This window comes from Lissotriton helveticus, chromosome 5_1 (genome assembly GCF_964261635.1).
Source record: "Lissotriton helveticus chromosome 5_1, aLisHel1.1, whole genome shotgun sequence".
NCBI lineage: Eukaryota > Metazoa > Chordata > Amphibia > Caudata > Salamandridae > Lissotriton > Lissotriton helveticus.
The window spans coordinates 1996777055-1996800866 of record NC_136065.1 but is presented as its reverse complement, the minus strand read 5'-3'; the positions used below and the strand labels follow the sequence as shown (position 1 = coordinate 1996800866).

At 46.0% G+C, this 23812-nt stretch overlaps 1 protein-coding gene across 2 annotated transcripts in view; it reads right to left on the bottom strand.

The window, feature by feature from the left end:
- Nucleotides 1–5453: 5453 nt before the first annotated feature.
- LOC144756149 (E3 ubiquitin-protein ligase TRIM39-like) overlaps nt 5454–23812 on the bottom strand; it is a 439360-nt gene continuing 421001 nt past the window's right edge. For both annotated transcript variants that reach the window (XM_078645725.1, XM_078645726.1), the window contains one exon: nt 5454–5688. The gene's annotated coding sequence lies outside the window, so the exon portion shown is untranslated. The remainder of the gene's footprint in view (nt 5689–23812) is intronic.

The window sequence follows — 23812 nt, the reverse complement described above, 5'->3', positions numbered from 1 at the left end:
TATGTTATGTTATGTTAAATTGGCTCTTCTATAGCGCACGGCTACTCGGAGGAGTGTCCCGGCGCTTTGGCGAAGAGTGAAACAAGGAGAGGAACAGCAAAACAGTGCTCCAGAAAAGACACAGTTTACAGAGTGAAAAAGCCTGCAGATTACATAGTGAAAAGCCAAGTCTTTAGCTCCTTTCTAAAGGCTAACAGATTGGTCATCAGTCTTAAGGATCGAGGGAGATCGTTCCAGCACCGAGGCGCAAGGTACCGAAAGGAGCGACCTCCGATTCGAGAGCGCCTGATGGAAGGAACCACAGCCATATCACACGGCCACCATGACTTCCAGGCCGGGTCGGGAGAACAGCCGAAGAAGAGCAACTCAGACTTGTCTGAGTTGCACTTCAGACTGTGTCCCTGAAACCACTCAAAGACGGCTTCAAGGCATTCCCGAATCCGCCCGCCGTCGAAATCGTCCCCCTTGCCACACGAAAAAAGAAGCTGGGTATCAACCGCGTAGGAGATGTTCTGGGCACCAAAAGACTCCGCCACCGCCGCAAGAGGGGCCATATAGATATTGAAAAGGGTGGGGCTCAGGATGGACCCCTGAGGAACCCCCACCTCGAGCTGCAGCATTTCGGCGGAGAACGGCGGTGCCCAGACCACTTGCCGGCGGTTGGTCAGAAATGACTTAAACCAATTCAACACCGTCCCACGAAAGCCTATCTCCCAGAGTCTTGCAAGGAGACCGGCGTGGGGCACGGTGTCGAAAGCCGCCGACAAGTCCAGCAAGACCAAGATGGCTTTTCCCCCTCCATCCAGTATCTCACGGATGGCATCAGTGATCTCGAGGAGAGCCGTCTCCGTGCTAAAATTAGCCCGGAAGCCCGACTGAGAGTCGTGCAGAATGTTATTACTCTCTATGAAGGTGGAGATAGAGAGATGCACGTGCTTCTCGATCACTTTAGCCAGCGAGGGGAGGAGGGAGATTGGTCTATAGTTCGCATGTGCGAGGGGGTCTAAAGATGGTTTTTTCAGCAGCGGGAGGATAAGGGCGTGCTTCCAGGCATTAGGTACCTCTCCAGAAGACAGGGAGGCATTAAGCATAGGATTAAGTAGAGTGTTAACTGCCGGTGCAATTTTCCCCAAGCACTTAGCAGGGCAGGGATCAAGCGGCGAGCCCGATTTAAGCCGAGAGAGCAGATTCAGAGAGGAAGCATGGGAGATAGACGGGAAGTTCCAGAGCAAAGGACCCACCACCTCTGCAGCTAAAGGCCTACATGCTGGGGGGTCAACCAAAGGAGAAGGTGCCGGAAAAGAACCCTGGATGAGTTTAATTTTATTGGTAAAAAAATCACCAAGTTGACGGATCCAGGCTGCACTATGAGTATGGGTAGGTGTGCCGGATACAGGTGACACAAATTCCCGCACAACTTTAAAAATTTCCTTACTCATGCATTCAGCTGCATCAATTCTGCGCTCTAAGTACACCTTTTGTGCCTCAAAGATGTGCTTATGATAGACACAGATAAGCTCCTTATATTTGCTCTTATCTTCGAGATCATATCTCCGTCTCCAAACCCTTTCGGCCCTCTTACAGTCTTGACGCATTGTGGCCAAGAGTGGAGTAAACCAAGGGGCCGATATCTGTCGACACGCAGCCTTACTCCGCTTGCCAGGGGCAAGCTCCTCCAGTCTCAAGGACAGCCATTTCTGAAACAATTCCAGGTCCTGTTCCAGGAGACCTGTGAGCTGACAGGGATAGCGACCAAGGGCATCGGCAAGCATGTCCGCCGTGACTCGATGGAAAAGTCGGGACAGTCTTGATGCGTCACTCACCCCTCTGGAGCCAGAAGTCACTACAGCCAGGATGCAGAATTTGATCAGGTAATGGTCAGTCCACAGGACTGGCATAGGAGAAAATGCCTCTATAATCCTGGTGGAAAAAATCTGATCCAACACATGGCCTTTAACATGAGTAGGACTAGCCACATAAGGGATCATCCCAAATGGACACACCATGTCGGAAAGCTTGATGGTATCAGCGTCTAAAGGCTTATCCATGTGTAGATTAAAGTCTCCCAGAAGGATACAGTGCTCAGATCTGAGACACGGCACAGAAAGAGCAGCCTGCAGGTCATCGAAAAAGGTGCCCAGCGGGCCGGGAGCCCTGTAGATAATGATCCCTGAACAGGTTTGGTGGGGAGACAATTTAAGGGTGAAACCAAGGGCCTCACAGCCAGCAATGGTCTCCACCGCGAAAGTCAGGCAAGGGATGCTGTTATCCACTATAATTGCTACTCCACCACCTCTGCCGTTATCTCTATCTCTCCTAAAGATGGTATAGTTTGGAGGGATAGCAGCGGCAACATCGGGGGCGGAGCTGTCACTCAGCCATGTCTCAGTGAGAAACAGACATAAGATTTTAGAGTCTGTTAGCAAATCCCAGATGTCTGTGGAGTGCTTGCTGAGTGATCTGGTGTTAAGGAGATAGCAGGGGTACTGGAGGGAAATACAACCGGCAGCACCGTCTTCCTTAGGGGGTAAATTCCACCCACAGCCGGAACAGCCCTTCCTAAGCGACCGACCGCCCGGGAAGACATGGTGGCAAGCAGGCGCAGAATGCCTGAGCGCAGATAACTCACTAGATGAATAGCATAACATAACAGCCAGTATCAGAAAAAGTGCTGACACACAATATATAAAAACATCAAACAAGATAAAAAGCCTACCACGCCGCCTCGCCGCCCTCCGAGACGCTGACGAGCGCAGACGGGCAGGACTCTGGCACGACTCAGGCACAGAGAAGGCACGCCCGCTGCGCGTCACCGCTGCGCGCCATGAGGCAAGCTTTAAATAGGCAGCTCCCCCAGTCCACGAGCGTGAGGACGCTCAAAGATGGCGCTCAGAAATACACACCACTCCAAGATGGCGCTCCCCGCCCTCTGCCTCCCCGGACCCGCTAAACAGCGGTGGGTTTCCAAACAATTAGAGTGCAGGTGAGTGGCCAGAGACCCTGAGATTAAAACCAGGGGGAATAGAAAATAAAATTAAAATAAATAAAAAACGGGAAGTTAAAATGCAAAGTAGCGCTGAGAGAACGCGCGTGAGCTGCAGCAAAGCGCTGCTGCAATCCTGACCTCAGGTCCAATTCGCCAGGCTGACACTAAGGCGGCTCCGCCTTAAATAGGCAGCTCCCCCAGTCCACGAGCGTGAGGACGCTCAAAGATGGCGCTCAGAAATACACACCACTCCAAGATGGCGCTGCCCGCCCTCTGCCTCCCCGGAACCGGACCCGCTAAACAGCGGTGGGTTTCCAAACAATTAGAGTGCAGGTGAGTGGCCAGGGACCCTGAGATTAAAACCAGGGGGAATAGAAAATAAAATTAAAATAAATAAAAAACGGGAAGTTAAAATGCAAAGTAGCGCTGAGAGAGCGCGCGTGGGCTGCAGCAAAGCGCTGCTGCAATCCTGACCTCAGGTCCAATTCGCCAGGCTGACACTAAGGCGGCTCCGCCTTAAATAGGCAGCTCCCCCAGTCCACGAGCGTGAGGACGCTCAAAGATGGCGCTCAGAAATACACACCACTCCAAGATGGCGCTCCCCGCCCTCTGCCTCCCCGGAACCGGACCCGCTAAACAGCGGTGGGTTTCCAAACAATTAGAGTGCAGGTGAGTGGCCAGAGACCCTGAGATTAAAACCAGGGGGAATAGAAAATAAAATTAAAATAAATAAAAAACGGGAAGTTAAAATGCAAAGTAGCGCTGAGAGAGCGCGCGTGAGCTGCAGCAAAGCGCTGCTGCAATCCTGACCTCAGGTCCAATTCGCCAGGCTGACACTAAGGCGGCTCCGCCTTAAATAGGCAGCTCCCCCAGTCCACGAGCGTGAGGACGCTCAAGGATGGCGCTCAGAAATACACACCACTCCAAGATGGCGCTGCCCGCCCTCTGCCTCCCCGGAACCGGACCCGCTAAACAGCGGTGGGTTTCCAAACAATTAGAGTGCAGGTGAGTGGCCAGGGACCCTGAGATTAAAACCAGGGGGAATAGAAAATAAAATTAAAATAAATAAAAAACGGGAAGTTAAAATGCAAAGTAGCGCTGAGAGAGCGCGCGTGGGCTGCAGCAAAGCGCTGCTGCAATCCTGACCTCAGGTCCAATTTGCCAGGCTGACACTAAGGCGGCTCCGCCTTAAATAGGCAGCTCCCCCAGTCCACGAGCGTGAGGACGCTCAAAGATGGCGCTCAGAAATACACACCACTCCAAGATGGCGCTCCCCGCCCTCTGCCTCCCCGGAACCGGACCCGCTAAACAGCGGTGGGTTTCCAAACAATTAGAGTGCAGGTGAGTGGCCAGAGACCCTGAGATTAAAACCAGGGGGAATAGAAAATAAAATTAAAATAAATAAAAAACGGGAAGTTAAAATGCAAAGTAGCGCTGAGAGAGCGCGCGTGGGCTGCAGCAAAGCGCTGCTGCAATCCTGACCTCAGGTCCAATTCGCCAGGCTGACACTAAGGCGGCTCCGCCTTAAATAGGCAGCTCCCCCAGTCCACGAGCGTGAGGACGCTCAAAGATGGCGCTCAGAAATACACACCACTCCAAGATGGCGCTCCCCGCCCTCTGCCTCCCCGGAACCGCTAAACAGCGGTGGGTTTCCAAACAATTAGAGTGCAGGTGAGTGGCCAGAGACCCTGAGATTAAAACCAGGGGGAATAGAAAATAAAATTAAAATAAATAAAAAACGGGAAGTTAAAATGCAAAGTAGCGCTGAGAGAGCGCGCGTGGGCTGCAGCAAAGCGCTGCTGCAATCCTGACCTCAGGTCCAATTCGCCAGGCTGACACTAAGGCGGCTCCGCCTTAAATAGGCAGCTCCCCCAGTCCACGAGCGTGAGGACGCTCAAAGATGGCGCTCAGAAATACACACCACTCCAAGATGGCGCTCCCCGCCCTCTGCCTCCCCGGAACCGCTAAACAGCGGTGGGTTTCCAAACAATTAGAGTGCAGGTGAGTGGCCAGAGACCCTGAGATTAAAACCAGGGGGAATAGAAAATAAAATTAAAATAAATAAAAAACGGGAAGTTAAAATGCAAAGTAGCGCTGAGAGAGCGCGCGTGGGCTGCAGCAAAGCGCTGCTGCAATCCTGACCTCAGGTCCAATTCGCCATACACTCAAGGGTTTGTCTCCCACCCTTAGTTACGTGTTGGGACATCAAATTACAGCCTCTTACATGTGGTGCTCATGGGCATTAAGCTGGACAGTCTTGCAGGAATGATGTGGGTCTCCCAAGCCACAATGGAGAGACTTCGAGATCGTTGACTGAATGTAACTAGCAAGATGATCTGTGTGGCTGATGGGGCGCCTGGGCTGCAACAGCAACAAGACACAGATTAAATATATGTGTTGGGTTGACTCCCCTTGTGGAAGTTAATAGCAAATTGAAAAGTACAAAGTAACCACAAAAACAGTCACACACTTATGAATTTGTATTTATTAAAGAAGCAGATAGTAGATGCAGTTTTTGCAATGGCACTAGTTGCTCCGAATTTCTTTATTTTTGATTAGTTCCCAAAATAAGTTCCACATAAAAAGGAAAATAAAGTAAATTGCAGATGTACTCTCTTCCGATCTCTCCCCATCCAGGTAACAAATTGTGGGAACAAAAACTTGTCAGTACAATCCAGTCCTAATGGGCGCCATTGACTCTCCTGAAAAACAGTAAAGAGAAAATACATTTAAGTAACAGTTAGTAATACACCTAAAGGAACACAAGTTTGGGCCTGAGTTAGAGTTTGGCAGATGGAGTTAAGTTCAAGTGGCAGATGACTTTGTTAACACCCTCCCTTTCCTCCACCTACCAAATTGATCAATGCCGGCTGGCCTTGCAGACAGCGCTACACAGTGCTAGAAACCGCCGTCAGGCATGTTGCCTGGACGTAAACGCTTTCCAAGTTTTAATTTATAAAAAAAAAACCTCCTGAAATTGGACTTTGTTTAAAAAAAAAAATAGCTAATGGCCTACACTCAATGTGAGCTTCCTCCTATGGTGTGAAGGTCATTATTATTTTGCTTGTTCCTAAATGCCAAGTTTAACATAAAACCATCCTAAATAGGGCGGATGGTAATCAATCAATCACTCAAAGAAAGCTTGGAAAATCACCTGTGAGGGTCTCAAGGCACTGGAGTTCCTAACTGCTCCTTTAGGAGGAAAATCAAGGAGAAAGCAGTGAAAAGGAGGGAAAAGCAAGTAGAAAGCACTCAGAAAGCAGGAGTAAAGGAAGGAGAAAGCAGTGAAAATGTAGGAAAAGCAAGGAAAATGCACTCAAAAACAGGAGGGGGACAAGGAGAAAGCAGTGAGAACGAGGGAAAAGCAAGGAGAAAGCAGCGAAAAATGACGGAAAAGCAAACAGAAAGCCCTCAGAAAACAGGGAAGAAGCAAAAGGAAGACAGGAGCAGGAGCACTGCAGCAGCACGGGGAGAGCTGGACCTGACACCTGCTCAATGGTCTCACCCTGCGGCCTCCATTAAGTAGGTCCTGAGAAGAGAGAGGGCCGGTGGGCAGAGCTATGCGGGAAGTGGAAAAACTGGCTGCAGGGGGAAGCAGCAATGAGGGAAAAACCAAGGCGAAAGCTATGAAAACGTAGGGAAAGCAAGGAGAAAACACTCCAAAAACAGGAAAAAAAGATGAGAAAGAAGTGAAAAATTAGGGAGGTAAATGAAGGAGAAATTGGTGATAAATGAGGGGGGAAAACAAGGAGAAAGCACTCAGAAAATGGTGAAAAAGCAAGAAGACAGGAGCAGAAGCGATGCAGCAGCGCATGGAAAGCTGGGCCTGAGCCCTACTCAAAGGGGTTGCGCTGCGGCCTCCATTAAGCAGTTCTAGAAGGGAGGGACGCTGGGAAGCAGTGGGCGGGGCTAGGCGGGATGTTATGTGGCCCTCAACTTTCTAATTGTATAATAATTTGCTAACATTTATTAGATCACTCGAAAGTTGGGAGGAGGCTTTGCACTGATTGTTATAGTTCTAGTCTGCTATACTTGCTTTATTTAACTGTTGTGCAACAGAGCAGTACAGTCTAATCTTTCTTAGGTCTAGCTAAAGAGAGCTTTAGTTCCCGATGGCAGCCTAATGCCCGTACAACAAAACGTTTTCTGCAAATTAGAGAGGTTTGTTCATGCTTCTCTTGCAGACACCACGGTTCCTTGTGTTCCCAACAAAGAGCTCCCACTGTCTTCCACAGAAGCTTAATCTATGGGTATGGCCAGAGGGGTCCAGGCTCCGTGGTAGCTGCTGCTCGAGGCAGTGATGCTAAACTAGAGGCTTCCAGATGCATGGGAGGACACAGTCACATACATTGGGTTCTCTTTAATCTTTTTCATGCAGTTGCACAAGACAGCGAAGGGATATGTTCGAAATGAGGTCGGTGACAGATTATTTGTCCAGAGATGGCTAACTGGTTACCATCCGTAGTTCTCCCTCCAGTAAAGATCCTCATTTAGGGATGTTTCCTCTATTGCAGCTATGTGAGCAGATGAGAGGTCAGAACTCTGGGGTAGAATGGGGTCTCCTTCACCTCCTCTATACCCACTACTTAGCTGTAGGTGCTTCACTGTAAAAAAACATGTACTTCAGAGAGAGGGGAATGAGCATCGGAGACAAGGGGCTAGAAGAGCAAAGACTTATTGCTGTTGAACACACAGGGAGCGATTCAATGAAAACAGCAGGCCTGGTTGAACAGGTCACTAGTGGACCACATTGACGGAGGCTGCAACAGTTGCAGGGAGATCTTCTCAACAGTCAAGCATTTCACCTTGCCCTCAGCCATTGTCAACATCACTCCCTCCCAACATTTTGAAACAACCTGTCCAACTTCTTCCACAGTAGATTCGCAAACAACAGCAGCTTTGCACACTAACCCAACCCCAGAGAACTCATTGTTAACTATTGGACTTGGCTCTTTTGCAGGGTCATCCCTGAACTTTTTTGCATCCCTCCTGTATTTTTTCCGACCTGTTGCTGGCTGTTTTATTACTCTGGGCACTTTACCACTGCTGATCAATGCTAAAGTGCATATGCTCTCCCTTTTGTAAATTGATGTATGGTGGTTAATTCGAGATTCCATGATTGGTGTATTTTATTTACTGTCGAGCCAGAGTATCGTGCACAGGGATGCCCGGGGCTTGTAAATCAAATGCTGCTGGTGGGTTTGCAGCACCGATTGTGCCACCCGCCGGAGCAGCGTGTAAAGTAGGACTCGGGCCTGCCACCGCAGAGCTCCGTACGCAGCTTGGGGCTGCTGTGTGACTCGTAACTCGCCGGTCTGTGAACCTTCCCTTCACTGCATGTTGGTCACCCCTACAGAAGGACTGCGAGCAGGGTGCGTTGTATGTAGAAGGCAGGTCATGTCCTGGAGTGTGTGGCATGACCTGTAAGTTAATTACCCATGAGCTAGTTTTTCACCATTGTAAGGCTACCTATTACCCGTAGTCCAGAATGGGCAGTTTTGTTCTAGCATCCTATAATCCCAACTGTAATGTAAAAAATATTTTTAAAGCGCAACTAACACCTAGCGGTTTCTTGGCGCTCGAGCAAAGGGGGCAAACAGTAAACAAGGCGAAAGGCGTTAGTCATAAACATTCTAGAACAAGTAAGTCTTTAAAAGGGACCTAAAACGGGTATAAGAAGAGGCAAGTCTTATGTTCAGAGGAAGGGAGTTCCAAAAAGAGGGAGCAAGAAAAGAAAATCTCAATCCACCATGTTTCTTCCGTTTAAAAGCCGGAACCTTAAGTAAGGCCAGGTGAGCAGAACGAAGATTGCGGGAAGGAACGTAAGGGTGTAGTAACGAGGAGATGAAAGATGGACCAGTTCTGGCAAGGGACTTAAAAATAGTGCAACCAAGTTTAAATTTACAACGCTGAAACATAGGGAGCCAGTGGAGAGATTTCAACAAAGGACGGACATGTTGGTGCCTGGTTTGACGGTAGATAAGACGGGCAGCCTGGTTTTGGACAAGTTGCAACCTCTTCAGCAGGTAGGCCGGAATACCAGCATAAAGAGAGTTGGCGTAGTCTATCCTCGAGATAACTAAGGCCAATAAAACTACAGTGAGGGCCTCAATGGTCAGGAAACGGACAATCTTTCGGATTTTCCGCCGCTGGAAAAAACTGGAGGAGACTACAGCATACAGCATTGATCTGGGGCTTCATTGTAAGATCGTTGCTAATGATAACCCCCAGACTTTTTGCTGAGTTAACTGGATTGGGGGGGGGAAACACAACCTCACAGGCCAAAAGATGGATTCCCCTCGACAAGGACCAACTCTGTCTTGTCGGGGTTAAGCTTGAGGTGGCTTGCCCCCATCCAGTCACTGATGTAACAAAGGGTGGACTGAAAATTGGCAATAGACCGGTCCGAGGAGTCAATATTAAAAACGAGCTGAATATCATCCGCGTAGTTAAAACGCGGTGACGTGACTACCTCGCAGGGAACGGATGAGGGGAGTCAGGTATAAATTAAAAAGAAGAGGGGATAAGGAGGAACCCTGCGGGATGCCGCACGTCAGTCCGACCCCGTCCGTCCGACCCAACTGACTCAAGGAACCAGGGAGAGAGTCGAGTTTAGTATGTCTGAACTCCGAATGAGAAGATGCATCTTTTAGTAAAGTTGGTTTTAACAGTCTGTGTTGGAAAATACCACTTTTAGAAAGACAGTATTTTCTTGCCTGATCATCCAGTCTGCTTCTGCTAACGTGTGTATTGTGTGTCTGGGTTTTACGAGTGACAGGGCTGGGGGACTCCAGGAGATAGGGCGCGAATACACTAGGCTGATCATCCTGAGAGTGGTGGGAGTGGGCACCTGGGTCTGAATAGAGCTGGGCCATCTCCCACAACATTGTCGGGGTGGGCGAGGGTCTTCAGACTCCCCACAGGAAGTAGAGCCAAAGGAAGAAGACATGCACTGGTAGAATGCACCCAAAGCTGGTTTTGACCAGGCAAAGGGCCCTCTGCCTTCAGAGGACAAAGGATTTATGGGTATAAATACTGGGGCCTAGACCACAGATCTTTTGAATCAATCTGGAACAAACAAGATGACCATCTGCCGAGGAAGAGCACCCGTAGACCGTAGGAGTTGTACTGTACCTCTGCCAGTGTGCTGTAGTAGGTTGGCCTGTGGTGTTGTCTCTCATACATACTAAGATTTTTTAAGGAGGGTCATAGGGAAAAATCTTTAAAGACTAGACGGCACCCAGTCCCAAAACCACAACTGAAACAACAAAAGAACTACCAGTCTATAAATGTCAGGACAAGGAGAGATTCGGAAACAGACAGACCAAGTGAATGCAAACCTTCATTTACTGAGTCAAAATAATACCCATCAGCCCAATACAGTGGCGGAGCATCGTCATTTGGGAATGGTTGTATATGGAAGGACTATTATAGCCCACACCTATCCAAGGGGGACAGCTACATTATTACCATGGGTCAAGTCCAACCACTAGTTCGTTTTAGCTCAGTGGTGCTGATGATTTGCAGTGCAGAAAATAGTGTAAAGAAAAAGTGCAAAAGAGTACACAGAACGATAAAATTGGCTACTAAGACACAAAAACTTTAATAAGCGCTATCTTAGTGTCAAGGTTAAAAATCGGATATTGATAGTTTGAAATAATAACTATCTTTAGCAATAGAGAAAAGTTGGTCTGCATGTTTCTGCCATAAAGGTGACTATTCACCAGGCTCAGATATAATTACGCTACTGCAAATAGGTGAAAAAACTGTACACACAAAAAAAAGGAAGAATACTAATTGGTACGATACTTCCTACCAAATCCTGTGATCCGGAGTGGAATACTGATTTTAGTTATCACAGGAAAAGTGAATCATCTCCTACAAAACATTTTTTGTGGAAAATAGTTAGCATAGAATGGTTGCTCAGAGTCCAAATCAATCATAGCCTGGACAAAAGTATATTATCGAATGCGGATAATATCGAGCCTTAAAAAAATGGCAAAAATTCAATGAATTTGAGATGATTATAAGTACTCACCCAGATTTATGTGGGAGAAAGCCTCACCTCACCTGGCATCTGCTCAGTTGATGAGGCCCCGCTCTGCAATGTGGGTAGATACAACAATTACACATGAGAAAATATCTTCCCATGTACCATCTCCCATCTTACATACAACTAAAACCTTGTGACTAATAAAGCCAACTGACAATTGCGAATACATAGACATCACAGATAATATATAGAAGTTAATACCTAAATGGGTAGGTTGATGGGTAGAGGACTTGAGGTGGATAGTGCCTGAACGTCCTTTCATTCCATCATAGGTCAGTGACATCACAAGGTTCCTCTTTATGAAAGAACAGAAATGGATATATAGGATCAAGAGCGACAGTCATGGTTTTAATGAGGATATCCCGTGGGTCACCTTATGATTTTCTCCTTTAGTCCATTTGGGGTCCCGTCATTTCCTTTAGTCATTTTTCTCTTTTGGTTTCTCCATTGAGTGGAGTTCTGTATGTATCTCATTTTTCAGAGGGCACAATGACCTTTTAACAATTGTGTTTACATCTTTTTCACATTGTTACTAGCACTATGAGACGAGGGTCTTTGACATCAGGTCGGCACGAAGGGATGTGTCCACTTGCAAGGTTGGACCAGACATATTCCACCTTGACAGTAGTACGGGACTGTTCCAGTGCTTGTCAATCAGATTATGGATGACACACACCATCTCAGTTTGATAGCGGCAAGATTTCGATCTAGTGCCTTTTAATTAAATCAAGAAGAGTTCATCCATTACATCTAAAAAAATGTAAAAATTATTTTTTTTTTTATAGAATTTTTTGATACTGTCTTTGTATTCTTTAGCAATTGTTAAAAAGAGATCAGGCACGTAGCTTTTGTTATTTGCTTTGATATGTTGACTGAAACACTAGCACAGATACCCTGTCTGTTATTCTATGGACGCCAGGGCTAACGCTTTATTTTGGATAAATGTTCTGTTACACGTGATCAGGCATATTTTCTTACCCCTCCTCTGTGGTTTTCTATATAGGAGAAAAACATTGTTTGTATGGATAACTCCTCCTTTGTGAATTCTTTTTGAACATAACTAGTACTCATCGTCTATCCATGAAGAATAATGCTCCCTCTACCTTTCGCTCGCGTCCTCTTGTAAAATCGGCGTATCCTGTTGCCTTGCCAGTTTGCTCCTTTATTATCACGTAGCGACTGACAAAATTTACAAATTACATTTCCCAGGTACCTCAGGTATTCTAACTTTGCAGGCGTGTACACTTCTAAAGAGTACTACTTTTCCCACCTTTTTTGTAGTTCCGACGCTCCATGTGTGATTTATGAACACTGAGGAAGTACTAAGGTGCATTTCCGGGTGACTTCTCGGCAAGTGCTGAGCCATTGGTCGATAAGTGAACTACTATTCCCAGTCACCGAGGTAGTTTAGTTTCCCTCGATTTTCAACTGTTTACATTAGAGACTCTGATTGGTTAAACTACCGTTTTAAAACCAAAGGGCGGACTTAATTATATAATTGACCCAGGAGACAGTATTTAGGCCAATCACGGCTTGTATTTATATACACGTGGGTGATTTGAGCAGTTACCTCCCCTTCGGCTCAGGATTCTCCGTGGGGTACCGACGGACAGGTATGAAAGAAGCCACACCAGCAGTCTGGTCGCATTTGCGATCTATGTCGTTATATCTCGTTCTGCAGGCCACTTCCGTAGATCGCTAGATTTACTAATCCGAATATGTTGGTTTGTTAAAACTGCTTGCGCCTTGCATTTGGGCTCTAGTGTTATGGAGTTCTAATACTGTGGCTGAGACTTAGACTTGCATCGATTTCGCCGCATTTTAGACATGCGCCAGTTGGTAAACACACTCTGGCTCTCTTGATTGTTTAGTAGACCGGTTTATTCTAGCGTCGCATTTGGTTGGGTGGCTTGACCCGTATTCTGAGCATACCAACGCCACATGACAGAAACCAGGACTGCAGTGTACAATGATTGCCTCTATCTTTTTATGGTGGCCCTAGGCATTAGGTATCCAATGCCGTGCCTGTGGGTTGAGAAAACGGGGTCCTTTTAGCGGCATGAACAGTAATGGTTTTACCATCTTTTACCGCCCACTCCATTTCTTTTCAAATACAGCAGCGACCAATTTGACAGTCTATTTTACATAGAAAACATGTTTGTTCTAAAGAAAATGTGAGATGCACCAAATTTTAGGTGGCTAGAGTATTACTACAGAGATACAATTGCAACGAAGTGACAATTTTGTCTCCAGTTAGATCAACCTACTCATTTAGGTATTAACTTCTATATATTATCTGTGATGTCTATGTATTCGCAATGGTCAGGTGGCTTTATTAGTCACAAGGTTTTAGTTGTATGTAAGATGGGAGATGGTACATGGGAAGAGATTTTCTCCTGTGTAATTGTTGTATCTACCCAGATTGCAGAGTGGGGCCTCATCAACTGAGCAGATGCCAGGTGAGGTGAGGCTTACTCCCACATAAAGCTGGGTGAGTACTTATAATCATCTCAAATTCATTGAATTTTTGCCCTTTTTAAAGGATCGATATTATCCACATTCGATAATATACTTTTGTCAAGGCCTTTGATTGATTTGGACTCCGAGCAACCATTCTATGCTAACTATTTTCCACAAATTTTTTTTTGTAGGAGATGATTCACTTTTCCTGTGATAACCAAAATCAGTATTCCACTCCGGATCACAGGATTTGGTAGGAAGTATTGTACCAATTAGTATTCTCCTTTTTTTTAGTGTGTACAGTTTTTTCACATATTTGCAGTAGCGTAATTATATCTGGTCCTGATGAAAGCCTGGTGAATAGTCACCTTTATGGCAGAAACATGTAGACCAACTTTTCTCTATTGCTAAAGACAGTTATTATTTCAAATTATCAATATCCGATTTTTAATCTTGACACTAACATAGCGCTTATTAAAGTTTTTGTGTCTTAGTAGCCAATTTTATCGTTCTGTGTACTCTTTTGCACTTATTCTTTAAACTTTTTTCTGCACTGCAAATCATCAGCACCTCTGAGCTAAAACGAACTAGTGGTTGGACTTGACACATGGTAATGACTATAATGTAGCTGTCCCCCTCTGATAGGTGTGTGCTATAATAGTCATTCCATGTACAACATTTCCCAAATGACGATGCTCTGCCACTGTGGTGGGCTGATGGGTATTATTTTGACTCAGTAAATGAAGGTTTGCATTCACTTGGTCTGTCCTTTTCCGAATCTCTCGTCGTTCTGACATTTATAGACTGGTAGTTCCTCTTTCGTGTTGTCTCTCATGCCTAGGAGAGGTAGAAAGGACCAAGGAAGAAACTCATCATCTTGCTGATAATTCCCCGAGGGCTACAGTTGAGCTAGCCTCCTGTTTGAAGACGCAGGGATACCAACTACTTCACCTCTTTTGTTTGAGCAAAGCTGGAACTGCTGTTTCAGCCGCCACAGAGGAACTCTGCAACTCAAGCCAGCCAACGTCGCCGCCATCTACCCCAAGACCGTAAGCGCTGCTCCGACTCGCACCGTAGACCGCCGCTGCCGCTGTGCTGCACCGGATCCTAGATCGCCATCTGGGCTGAGCCGATCATTGACAAGAGTGACCAAGCACTCACTGACTCAACGACATCAGCAACGACCTGTGGGGCCGGCGCTGCCGTAATGCCACCTCCTCTCTGGTAAGGATCGAAGCCGCCCCCTGCCTGCATCCGCAGCCAGGGTCCCATGCATCGCTATCCCCCGAAACAAAGAACGGACGATACAACGTGCCACACGACATCACAGCTCCCTGAAGCCGAGAAGAGCCTTTGTTTTCTTAAAGATACTGTCCTGTGAGAGTCTAGTTTTGACTCCGGGCCCGACGCTGCGCTCCTCGAAGGCGGACTGTACCCTGAGAACTCTTTTGTGCGTTTAAGCGATAACTCCCGTTGGGGTTATCTGTTGCCAGAGACACTTTAAACTAAGAACCTATTTTTGAGTAACCGTAAAGCATATTCGTACTGTGGATTTTTGCCGTTAAGGTCTTGTGATAATTATATAAAGCTTACTTATTTTTTATACATCCCGGTGTGGTGTCTATTTGTAGTGGTTCATCTATATTCCTGTATGTATTCACAAATGCTTAAGACACTGCCTCTGAGATAAGGCTATTTGCTTGTGCCAAACTACCAAGGGGGTGAGCAGGGGTAATCTATAGCGTGTAAACCCCCTTGCCCTGATGTGGACGAAGGGTCCCTGCTTGACAAAGGTGCATGCCGTTGCCAATTAGAGACTCCGGCTTCTAACACTAACCTAAAAACCACTAACCAACACGGCCACCTAACCACCACCAAGCAAGACAGCCACCTAAAGGAACGGTCAACCCTCACCAGAAATGACACCGAGGCAATAATACAGACCATCCAGTCAGGGTCCCCAACAGACACCTCCACCACCACATCACCAGCCTGGGAGCATCACTTGTCAGCATCAACCTTACCCACTTCATCAAGTCAGTCACTTTCCTGGATGAATGGGAACTTGCAGAAATCAAAGCCATCCTCATGAAGTCCACAGCTGACCCTAATCAACTGAGCAACCTCGGACCTATCTCCCTGCTCCCCTATCCAGCCAAAGTGATTGAGAAGGCCATCAATAAACTCACAGCCCACCTTGAGCTTCACTACCTTCTAGACAACATTCAATCAGGATTTATAAAGAACCACAGCCCCAAAACAGCAATCATCACAGCCACCAACAACATTTGAACCATCTTGGACCAAGGAGAAACAGGTTCTGTAATCCTGCTTTACTTCTCTGCTGTCTTCCCCACTGTCTCCCACAATACCCTCATCAGTAGACTCCAAGAGAATGACACATAAGAATTAGTTCTAAAATGCAGATCTGCTACTTGCTCATGAGAAAAACCAAAGGGTCAAGCTGCCACCCTTCACATCAGAGACCAAGAAGCTGATATGTGGAGTCCCACCGGGATCGATCCTCAGCCTCACCCTTTTCAACAAATACATGACACCGCTCGCCAACATCATCTGATCACAAGACATCACCTTCATCTTCTACCCCAATGACACCCAAGTTATCCTCTCCCTGACGGACAAGCCAACCCCCACCAGACCCAGCTTCATCCACTGCATGACCATGGTAGCAGACTGGAGGTGAACCAGCTGCCGGACGCTCAACTGACAAGACTGGTGGCTGTCAGATCTAGGACCTACAACCACACTCACAGATCAAGCAAGAAATCTTTGGATCATCCTAAATGACAAGCTCAACATGATGGCTCATGTCAATGCAGTGAGCACCTCCTGCTTCCAAATCCTCTGACTGCTGCGAAAGATTTTCAAAAGGCTCCCTCAGAACACCATACGGATCGTCATGCAAGCACGCATCGCAGGCTGGACTACAGTGACACTCTACGTCAGGATCTCAAAACAACTCATACAGAGACTCCAGACCATCCAGAACGTATGCAAAAGGCTCATACTCGACCTCCCATGCTGAACCCACATCACAAAGCACCTCAGAGAGCGGCACTGCCTCCCCAGTCACAAGTGCAGCCAATTCAGCCTTCTCACGCATATATACAAAGCCCTACACAACACAGGACCAGAATACCTGAACAGCTGTATACACTTACCAACCCCCAGACACCGAGGCTCTGTCACTCCTGCCCCACATACACAAAAACCTAAACAGGAGGTCACCTATTCTCCTACATTGCACCCAAGACATGGAAAGACCACCCTAAGCACATCAGGGCTTCCGCCTCACTTCTTATCACCCTACGAGCAATACATTGTTTTCCATCCTTTGTTAAAATGATGTTAAGATATCCATCAAACTTAAAATATGGCAATATCCTCATCTATCCTTAATAGTCTTAAATATCCTTAAGACAGCCATCAATGGCCATAGATTACCCCAACAAAGCCAATGGATTTTCTATGTGCTTATATGACTAAAATGCATTGCAGTTTTAAAAAAAGTTTTATATTTTCCACATTAGTGCCCTATGGAACATTCTCACCATGGTCACCTCAAGCAAAACTATTTAAAAAACAAATGAAATGCATTATTCTAAATCCCTTATAAAAGTACCTTGTGTGCACAGAGGCACACTACAGAGTACATTCATTCTGTAGAAAGGGAATCATATGGTGTCACTAACAGGCATTATACTGATCTATTCATTATATTATGCCATTGATAATTCAATGTCAAGTCAATAATCTCCATTTACAATGATCCAATTAATAGCAAGAGACAGAATTTTAGAAGGGTAACTGAATAAGGTGGGTGTTTTTCATAGAGGTGTTTGGAGTGGACAAGAGTGAAGCTCAAGTTGCCTACGATATCCCTTGGACCCCTCATTAACTGTTACTCTGGTGGATGAACTGGTCACATCCACTGCTCTTCAACCAACAGAGGAGAGGCGGGGGGGGGGGGTTGGGTGAGCCTCCGATCCTTACACCAGTGACTTCAATCAATTTCAACACTAATGGAGCCTAATGCAGATTTTCTTCTGTCAGTTTCTGCCGCCTCCTGCCCCCATCAATGATGTCACCTAGCCATTAGCTGACTAGAGGACCCCAATAGTAAAAGGTAAGCGGTGCCCTGCACATTCGGTGGGATTTTGCTCTCGCATCTTCCTGCCTCCCACTCAGGGCATCCTGAAAGATGGAAGAGGTATCTCTGGCAAGAGTAGGGATACCCTTTCCTGCAATGCCTCTCCAAAAGGAATACTTCTAGGAACCGCATCTAGGATGTAATCCCAGAGCAGGAATCCTCACTTAACAACAGGGATGGTTTTTTTCAGGCCTCTATGCACCCAACCACGCTCTCCTGGCACTCTGGGCGTATCCCCCAATGGGGGCAAAATGTTAAAGAGAATATTCCCTGCCCTTGGCCAGGGGATTGGGGCCCTCAGCAGGGTGTGATCGGCCCCCTCAGGCAATGGAAACGTTGGCAGCTATTTTGTTTTTGGGCTTTTCCTGATCTGGGGCTTTGTGCCACCCTAAAGTATACAAAAAAGGAATGGATTGAATGCTTGAATTAACGAAACCATTGGTAAATACTCAGGCTAAATCAGTCTTGACCCTGCGTTCTGGTTAAGGTAGGACCTGGTTTAGCGGTTGGGGCTGGACTGTTCGGATTGGAGCATGATCAAGACTGATTTTCATATAGCTGATTCCAAACTGGTGACATGATGTGCAAAATAACAATGGACTGGGAGTAATTATCAGTGGCTTAGATTAATTTAACCATTCCGCCCATCACTTTTTTGCATACTTTAGTGTGTCGCCCAATGTGGAACGGATACCCCCAGACGCGGGTCCCGTGCACACTGTGTCACTGGAACCATGCTGTACTTGGCTGATAAGTCCATAATTAAGAAGAAACTGGTCCTGGGTTGCTTGTGTTCAGGTTTTGGGAGTAACTGGATTGGCAGTTCGGACTGGACTGTTCAGATTGCAGCAGGGTCAAAACTGATTTGCCTATAGCTGGATCCAAACTGAGGTGACATGGTGTGCAGAATAACAATGGATTGGGATGCGCCCGAGTAATTACCAGTGGCTGAGATTAATTGCATACTTTTGTTGTTACCACTCCGTGAAGGAGTACTGACATTTGGGCATCATGTAAAAGTGGGAAGTTTCCCCAATGACATGGATTCGTGTTCAGGGATCACTGCTAGGAGTGTAATCTCTGAGCAAGAAACCCATTGCTAGGCCAATGCGGGGAGGTGATCTGCCACCAGCAAAGGTGCCGAACCCCACCCACTGGGGCATTGTTTTTTTTTTTTTACGAGACAGTAGGTCAGACTTTCAGTATGAAGGACTACTTTGTCAACATTAGCTTTTTGAGAACAAAACATATTTTTGCCTTTAGCCAATGTTTGCTTTTTTAGATTGAGAACGGGCAGGCAGCTTCCCTAAAAATAAAGTTTTGCAAACACAATGAACTTATTTGTGTGGTGGCGGTCCCACCAAGGGGAACCCTTTTTTTAAGGCACATTACATTTCCTGGAAGGGTTGATGGTTCATAAGAAAGAGTAAATCTGATTACATTGTTGTTTGCCTTATTGTGTGTGTTGAAAGATTAAGTCATTATTTTCTCTTTTAGGTGTTTTTTAAACAAACTGTTGAGAGTGACAATTGTTTTTTTCTTTTTGTTTTAGGAAATAGTTTTTGTTGTCTGTCTTTTTTTGGATGAATGCCGCCCAAGCCCTAACTCAAACAATGGAGCAGAGCTCTGATGTAGGTTCTAATACAGAATCTGCATCTGAACGGAGAGATTCATGGGTCAGGAAGTAATTATTCAGTTGTATGGCACGACACCTTGATTCTGAGAACATGTTCATGACAGTCATAATGTCCCTTCGCAAGTATCATCATTGCAGCTGAGAAACAGTGGCAGTGTAGCCAAATTATAAGTGCAGGGAGGCACCACGGAGAGAACAGGGAGAGTGCTCACTTTGCAACCTACTAATAGGTTTCAGCCACAAAGTAAAGTCAGTGTTGCAGTTTTTTTGCCCATTGACTTACATATTTTTGTGGAGGACATGTTCCTTGAAGAGACTGGGTACCAAACAAATGTATGTGCTGAACAGTTTCCGAGGTTAGCATAGAGGCATAGGGGGGGTCCCTATCTCGGGCCCACTTGTGGATTCCTACCTCACTTGGGAAGTTAAAAACATGCTTGGGTCTTACTATTCCCAGGGGATAGTGTACAAACCAATGGACCAGTCTTACTGGTCTACTCATATGGTTTGGGTAACACCCAACTTCATACTGGTCATGAACAAAGATTGTTTTTGAGTCTGCAGTGTGTGCTGCATTTCAGTAATAACAGCATCTATTGCCACAGTACCATCCAGAACCATTTTTAAAATGGTCATGTATTACATTTATCTGCCACGTTTCCACAGAAATATACTCATGGGAAGAATATAGGGGCCCACACTTGGTTAATATTATACAAAGGGCAGTTGCTGTTCAGGCAATCCATACCAAGCAAAAGAAGTTACAGCATCAACTTGTACGTGTGTTCCACTGGTCAATTATAAATCCCAAGAGTATATACTGGGAAGGACTCTGGTATAAAACCTGCAGGTTGCTCTTCCGCATTAGAACTCAGTAAAAGGATTGCATGGGAGCTTGTGCAATCACTACTTCATAAAGGGCACAATCTTTATGTTGACAGTATCAGTACCGCAGTCCAGTGAGATGAACAATGCTGGCACTGTGGTTCATGGTACAATTCGAAGTCGCTGCAAAGTATTCCCACATGGAGATAGTTTGTAAGAATTGCCAAAAAGGCCAGAACAGTGTGTTGTCTTGCAACAAACGGCTGGCTGTAAAATTTGTAGATAGATGGTAAGTACATGTGCTCACTACAATTCACGATGAGAGCATTTCTCAGGTCACAGTTTCGGGTCAGTTGCAGGAGTGTACAAGCTCAACAAAATACTTGATTATAACAAGTAAGGGGGGGGGGAGGAGTGGATAAAAAGGACCAGCTACTTCATCACATAATGCGACTCACACATGGTATTAGAAGTTGGCTATCCACCAGAACCAGCTTTTAACATGACAGTGCATATGTTGTGTATTGTCAGACTACGACATGAATAATGTCCATCCTTGACTTTGAGTTAGCAATTATTGATAGTCTTACTGCTGTAAAAGCAGTATCCTCCACCTCTGTTGTAAAGGACGTTGTCAGGCTGCAAGATCTGCACTTTGATGATTGCATTCTTGCTACAGAGAAAGAGAGTTGCCGGTATTGTCAATGCAAACTTTGCGCTCTGCAAGGAAAGAGGGACAAAACTAGTTATTACTCACCCTAGCGTCCATCTCAACCAGGCCTGTGTTTTCTAGCTTGCTTCACTTATGTCACACAAAAGTAAAGTTCTGGGAAAATGATTTAAGTTACTTAGTATTAATCTGACTGCTTCACTTCAAACTGCTTGAACACATCTTCCATGGCCCATTACTTGGCTAGCTAGGGAGCCTTTCAAATTGTTTCATCTAATGTCGAAGTCTTTTAAATAGTTCACATCCAAAGAAGTACCATAATCCAAAACAGTTGTTCTACCTAAATTAGATCGATACACTGTATTTTTACCTTTTCCAGTAAATAGGTACACATAAAATCATACTGTAAGGGTCGGTAAGGGACGACGGTGGCAGCATCTCCCGACCCCGCTTGGCGCCTACCTTGGTATTTGAGCGGAAGCGCTGTAACAAGGCGCTCGAACTTACTGTTAAAATTGATTGAGAATTTTAATATGCCCCAGCACTGACCCCGCACTTTATGTTTTAAAATTGATGTGATAATTTTAAAGCTTGCACCTACTTGCACTGATTGTTTTTAAAGTTGATGTACGAATTTTAAAAACCACTCACAGGGCTCAGAGGGGCTCCCACGGCATTCTGTTGTTGTCTTGGCTCGATACCCAAGCCTGCCTGCCCCGGTCCGACTCGGTAGCCTATACCGTTGAGCGGAGGGCGGGGCAGGCAAGAGCAAGACCTGCCCGTCTGCGCCCGTCCGCGACAGGACGGGGCTAGGGGCCAGAGGCTATGGAGGGACACGTAGGTGTACAGCTAACTTACACCTCACAGGTACTATTAGAAATACTAAAACTGTCACCAACGATCTGCCCAACCAGAGTGGAACACAATATAGAAGGCCCTTTTTCATTCAGATTATGTAAAAGGCAATTTGAGGCAGGAGCGGTGGCTTGTAACATTTCTCCCGCCACCGCTAAGCAGCGTCCCCCTGGTAACAAATCCACGAACTACAACCCTAAGCATATGGAAAATGCGGTGAACAACACTCTTCCTAAAACTAAAAATCTGCTATGTAATATCAGATCCCTACCGAAACACTTTGTAGAAGTATGGGACCTGATCAATTCGCATCAACCAGACCTATGCTTCCTGACAGAGACATGGCTCAAACCTCATTCTGTCCCTGCCATAACACTAGGAATCCCCATAGGGTACAAAATTGTCAGGATGGACCGTCCCATTAAAGTTGGCGGTGGGTTAGCAATTGTCCACAAACAAGAAATCAACATAACGGTATTGGACGAAATTTATACCCCCAACCTAGAAGTACTAATTTTTAAAATCCACACCCAGAGCAAAAACAGTAGAAAGGGAGCACTAGTATACCGCCCCCCTGGGCCATGTGCAAATGTATCCATCACGTTGATGGAAACACTAGCACCCCATATATACGAAAACTCTGACTTCCTTCTCTTAGGTGATTTTAACATCCACAGCGAGTTGGATCTCAACAGTGAAGCACAGACACTGCTGTCAGACCTCAGCATACTGGGTCTAAGGCCAATCAACAATGAACCCACCCACCAGGCAGGACATACGCTAGACCTAGTTCTAACTAACTCCCTGCAGGTCGAATGTAGAACCCCTTATCAAGTGGAATGGACCGACCATTTTATAATAGAATTTTACACCCCCACTCTTATCTCAAATGATAGCGGAAACCTCACCCTAGCCAATAAAAGAAGACCTTGGCACAAGCTGACCCAACAAGATTTTAACAAAAAATTCGCGGCACAGACATTGAATGTCAAAGAGAACATTGATAATGCCCTACAAAAATACGAGGAAATACTCCTCAAAACTATAGACAGCATTGTTCCGCTAAAAACTTTTAAGCCCAGACCTGCACACAAACAGGAAATCTGGTTTTCTGAGAACCTTAGAGTGCTCAAACAAACAACTAGAAAACTGGAGAAGAAATGGAGGGCTTCACGCCAAGATCAAGATAAACAATTATACGAAAGCTCTCTGAAAATATACCACAAAGCTATCCGAGCAGCAAGGAAAAATTATATTGCGTCGCAATTATTAGCAGCTGGTAACAATTCCAAAACTCTCTACCAGATTTTGGAGACTTTTTTTAAACCCACAGCATGTGAAAGTGCAGAAGTAGCGTCACAAAAACTTTGTGACAACATCTCTCAGTTTTTTAACCAGAAAATAGATTCCATCTATAATAAAATCACACTCTCGAATCATCACAATACCACTGACAATGACCTTATCGCAAACCTGGAAACAGAAAAGCCGACTAGGCACTCCCTCTCTGCCTTTCCTCCTATATCCATGGAGGAAGTAGTGGGAAACATCTCTCTGATAAAGAGTGGATCCCCTATGGATACCATCCCTGCACGGATCATGCCCATTTTGGCCACGGTTCTGGGACCTACTATCCAGCAAATAATTAACCTCTCACTGAGTACGGGACAGGTTCCTAACGGATGGAAAAAGGCTCTGGTGAAACCGTTGAGGAAAAACACAGCTACCCCTTGGGAAGAATTAGCTAACCTCAGACCCATTTCCCTGCTCCCGTTTTTAGGCACAATTATTGAAAAACATGTAAACAGTAAATTGTCTAAATACATTGAATCCACTGAAGTGCTGGACCAGTCCCAATCCGGGTTCAGACCCAGACATAGTACGGAGACCGCTCTGATGTCAGTCGCAGACGATCTACACATGTACCAGGACAGGGGTCACTCTGTTGTCCTGGTGCTGTTGGATCTGTCTGCGGCATTTGACACCGTATCTCACACCATCCTGACCACCAGATTAGCGAACATCGGCGTGAAACAAGAAGCCTTGGCATGGTTGAGGAGTTTCCTGAGGGACTGCACCCAGCAAGTAGCTATGGGCGCATACAGGTCAGAGGAAGTTGAAATCTCCAAGGGGGTGCCACAGGGCTCTTGTCTGAG